The sequence below is a fragment of the Cherax quadricarinatus genome, chromosome 9 (assembly GCF_038502225.1).
Source record: "Cherax quadricarinatus isolate ZL_2023a chromosome 9, ASM3850222v1, whole genome shotgun sequence".
Lineage (NCBI taxonomy): Eukaryota > Metazoa > Arthropoda > Malacostraca > Decapoda > Parastacidae > Cherax > Cherax quadricarinatus.
Genome location: NC_091300.1, coordinates 19,431,955 through 19,437,974, shown reverse-complemented (window position 1 = coordinate 19,437,974; position 6,020 = coordinate 19,431,955).

Below are 6,020 nucleotides of genomic sequence, written 5' to 3'. Positions count from 1 at the left end.
TGTAGTCAGCTAGTTGAGGTTGCAGGGGTCGAGTCCAAGCTCCTGCCATACTCCTTGCACTCAAATGCGTCCATGTATCTAAGGTTGACACTTTAATTGTAACTGATTCTCTGTCATCCATAAATGCTCTCAACTCATTAAGTATAAACTGTGGCATGCTTGTGTCAGAAGCCAGACACAGGTATGGTAAGATTGTAGACAATGGAGTCAGAGTGCACATGCTGTGGATTCCATCTCACAGATGCATGATAGAACTGATAAATTGGCTAAGTTGTATGCTTTCAAAGAGGGAGTAGCTTACAATCTTGGGTTGTCAGTTAGCAGTTTGAGAACAATTATACGAAAAGAACTTCAACTGAACTTTATTGACTAAGGGCCTTAGACTTAGGGAGACTGACACAAGTCAGTCCATCTATCATCATTTCATCTTGCAGGAGGAGCCACATGTCTATGGTGCATCCAACAAGATAAGCAGACTCTTGGATGTCACTACTGCTCGGCTCCGGCTGGGTTACAAGTATCTTTGGCAGGTTAGATCAGCAGACCCAACGAAATGTAAACTTTGCCAGATGGACTATTGTCACACCTTGCGTCATTATGTACTGGAGTGCGATAAAATTAATGAATTTAGAGACAACTCACTCAGAAACCTTCAAGAAATGGCAAAGTATTTTATCCACAGTGGTATATTACAGACGATTCTTGAGAAATACCCTGACTTTGCTAGCTGTAAATAAAGCATTACCACGTGTGTGTATGTATGTATGTATGTTTGTACGCTCGTGTGCATGTCTGTGCGTGCGCCCTCGTGTGTATGCGTGCGCGCCCGCTCGTGTGGGTGTATGACCCACTTAATACCTGTATTTATAACTCATTACAATTGTGACCAGGTGTGGACGTATCAGTGGTTCATTACTTTGTAATTTGTTCATGACTATAACCATGTATAGGAGTGAGGATGATTCATTACCTCTGTAACTTGCCATGATTGTGACCAGATCTACCTGGAGTTCATTACCTTTGTAACTAGTTCAGCTATCATAACTTTGGGGTCCAGTCCCTGGACCCATTATGTACCTCTGTAATCTTTTGACTACCGCCCACAGGATGGGTATAGGGTGACTACCGCCCACAGGATGGGTATGGGGTGCATAATAAACATATTAAACTAAGAGTTTGGTGTTTGGTGAATTTGTTGGATGCACCACAGACATGCGGCTGCTCCTGCGTGATAAGATGATGCTAAGAGGACTGACTGATGTCATTCTCCCTCAGTCTGAAATCAACGAAGTTTATTTGAGGTTCTTTTCATGTTGTTCTGAAACTACTAATTGACAGCTCAAAGTTGTGATCTGCTCCCTCTATGAAGACTTGTCTTTGCCAGTTCATCAGTTCCATCATGCATCTGATGACCATTCCTTGCTTCAATTTAAGGTAATATAAATAATTCAAAACCACATATAAGCTATACTGTAATATTTTTGTGACTTAATTCATATCTGCATAAATAATTCATTACAGCTGTAACCAGATTCAAACATGTAAATACTTCATTACCACAGTAATCTGTTTAGTATTTAAAACTTTGGGGGTCAGTCCCTGGACACATAACGTTTCTCTGTAATGTTGAGGTACAGTCCCTGCATTCATTGTGTGTCTCAGTAATGTTGAGGTACAGTCCCTGGACCCATTATGTGTCTGTGTAATCTTAGACTACCACCCACACCATGGCTATGGGGCTCACAATAAACATTAAAATAACCGGATGAGACAACAGAAGATAAATAACAAGCAGCACATTTAAAGTATATATTTTAAGTTATTCAGTTGTTAACAAACATTAATATGTATTAACTATGATAATATCTTACACACGCTGTCATCACACATCAACACATATCAAGTTATATATCTTACACACGCTGTCATCACACATCAACACATATCAAGTTATATATCTTGCACACGCTGTCATCACACATCAACACATATCAAGTTATATATCTTACACACGCTGTCATCACACATCAACACATATCAAGTTATATATCTTACACACGCTGTCATCACACATCAACACATATCAAGTTATATATCTTACACACGCTGTCATCACACATCAACACATATCAAGTTACATATCTTACACACGCTGTCATCACACATCAACACATATCAAGTTATATATCTTACACACGCTGTCATCACACATCAACATATATCAAGTTATATATAAAAATATCCATAACTGGATGTATATGAATAAGTTCAGGTGATGACTATTTTTCTCATTAGTTAAATAAAACTTAGTTTCAATTAATTTTCCTCTTAAAATATTGTATACAATATTTAGACATTAGGCATTTTACCACACAGGTCTGCATGATGTCAGACCAGACACACACACGTCTGCATGATGTCAGACCAGACACACACACGTCTGCATGATGTCAGACCAGACACACACACGTCTGCATGATGTCACACCAGACACACACACGTCTGCATGATGTCAGACCAGACACACACACGTCTGCATGATGTCACACCAGACACACACGTCTGCATGATGTCAGACCAGACACACACACGTCTGCATGATGTCAGACCAGACACACACACGTCTGCATGATGTCACACCAGACACACACACGTCTGCATGATGTCAGACCAGACACACACACGTCTGCATGATGTCAGACCAGACACACACACGTCTGCATGATGTCAGACCAGACACACACACGTCTGCATGATGTCACACCAGACACACACACGTCTGCATGATGTCAGACCAGACACACACACGTCTGCATGATGTCACACCAGACACACACACGTCTGCATGATGTCAGACCAGACACACACACGTCTGCATGATGTCAGACCAGACACACACACGTCTGCATGATGTCAGACCAGACACACACACGTCTGCATGATGTCAGACCAGACACACACACGTCTGCATGATGTCAGACCAGACACACACACGTCTGCATGATGTCAGACCAGACACACACACGTCTACATGATGTCAGACCAGACACACACACGTCTGCATGATGTCAGACCAGACACACATCTGCATGATGTCACACCAGACACACACACGTCTGCATGATGTCAGACCAGACACACACACGTCTGCATGATGTCAGACCAGACACACACACGTCTGCATGATGTCAGACCAGACACACACACGTCTGCATGATGTCAGACCAGACACACACACGTCTGCATGATGTCAGACCAGACACACACACGTCTGCATGATGTCAGACCAGACACACACACGTCTGCATGATGTCACACCAGACACACACGTCTGCATGATGTCAGACCAGACACACACACGTCTGCATGATGTCAGACCAGGCACCCACGTCTGCATGATGTCAGACCAGACACACACACGTCTGCATGATGTCACACCAGACACTCGCACGTCTGCATGATGTCAGACCAGACACACACATGTCTGCATGATGTCAGACCAGACACACACATGTCTGCATGATGTCAGACAAGACACACACACGTCTGCATGATGTCAGACCAGACACACACATGTCTGCATGATGTCAGACCAGACACACACATGTCTGCATGATGTCAGACCAGACACACACGTCTGCATGATGTCAGACCAGACACACACACACGTTTGCATGATGTCAGACCAGACACACACACGTCTGCATGATGTCAGACCAGGCACACACGTCTGCATGATGTCAGACCAGACACACACACGTCTGCATGATGTCAGACCAGACACACGCACGTCTGCATGATGTCAGACCAGACACACACATGTCTGCATGATGTCAGACCAGACACACACATGTCTGCATGATGTCAGACCAGACACACACACGTCTGCATGATGTCAGACCAGACACACACACGTCTGCATGATGTCAGACCAGACACACGCACGTCTGCATGATGTCAGACCAGACACACACATGTCTGCATGATGTCAGACCAGACACACACATGTCTGCATGATGTCAGACCAGACACACACATGTCTGCATGATGTCAGACCAGACACACACGTCTGCATGATGTCAGACCAGACACACACACACACGTCTGCATGATGTCAGACCAGACACACACACGTCTGCATGATGTCAGACCAGGCACACACGTCTGCATGATGTCAGACCAGACACACACACGTCTGCATGATGTCACACCAGACACACGCACGTCTGCATGATGTCAGACCAGACACACACATGTCTGCATGATGTCAGACCAGACACACACATGTCTGCATGATGTCAGACCAGACACACACACGTCTGCATGATGTCAGACCAGACACACACACGTCTGCATGATGTCACACCAGACACACACACGTCTGCATGATGTCAGACCAGACACACACACGTCTGCATGATGTCACACCAGACACACACACGTCTGCATGATGTCAGACCAGACACACACATGTCTGCATGATGTCAGACCAGACACACACATGTCTGCATGATGTCAGACCAGACACACACATGTCTGCATGATGTCAGACCAGACACACACACGTCTGCATGATGTCACACCAGACACACACACGTCTGCATGATGTCAGACCAGACACACACACGTCTGCATGATGTCACACCAGACACACACACGTCTGCATGATGTCAGACCAGACACACACATGTCTGCATGATGTCAGACCAGACACACACACGTCGGTATGATGTCAGACCAGACACACACATGTCTGCATGATGTCAGACCAGACACACACACGTCTGCATGATGTCAGACCAGACACACACACGTCTGCATGATGTCAGACCAGACACACACACGTCTGCATGATGTCAGACCAGACACACACACGTCTGCATGATGTCAGACCAGACACGCACACATCTGCATGATGTCAGACCAGACACACACACGTCTGCATGATGTCAGACCAGACACACACGTCTGTATGATGTCAGACCAGACACACACACGTCTGCATGATGTCAGACCAGACACACACACGTCTGCATGATGTCAGACCAGACACACACGTCTGAATGATGTCAGACCAGACACACACGTCTGAATGATGTCAGACCAGACACACACACGTCTGCATGATGTCAGACCAGACACACACACGTCTGCATGATGTCAGACCAGACACACACGTCTGCATGATGTCAGACCAGACACACACATGTTTGCATGATGTCAGACCAGACACACATGTCTGCATGATGTCAGAACAGGCACATACACGTCTCCATGATGTCAGACCAGACTCACACACGTCTCCATGATGTCAGACCAGACACACACACGTCTGCATGATGTCACACCAGACACACACACGTCTGCATGATGTCAGACCAGACTCATACACGTCTCCATGATGTCAGACCAGACACACACACGTCTGCGTGATGTCAGACCAGACACACACACGTCTGCATGATGTCAGACCAGACTCATACACGTCTCCATGATGTCAGACCAGACACACACACGTCTGCGTGATGTCAGACCAGACACACACACGTCTGCATGATGTCAGACCAGACACACACACGTCTGCATGATGTCACACCAGACACACACACGTCTGCATGATGTCAGACCAGACACACACATGTCTGCATGATGTCAGACCAGACACACACACGTCGGTATGATGTCAGACCAGACACACACATGTCTGCATGATGTCAGACCAGACACACACACGTCTGCATGATGTCAGACCAGACACACACACGTCTGCATGATGTCAGACCAGACACACACACGTCTGCATGATGTCAGACCAGACACACACACGTCTGCATGATGTCAGACCAGACACGCACACTTCTGCATGATGTCAGACCAGACACACACACGTCTGCATGATGTCAGACCAGACACACACACGTCTGCATGATGTCAGACCAGACACACACGTCTGAATGATGTCAGACCAGACACACACGTCTGAATGATGTCAGACCAGACACACACACGTCTGCATGATG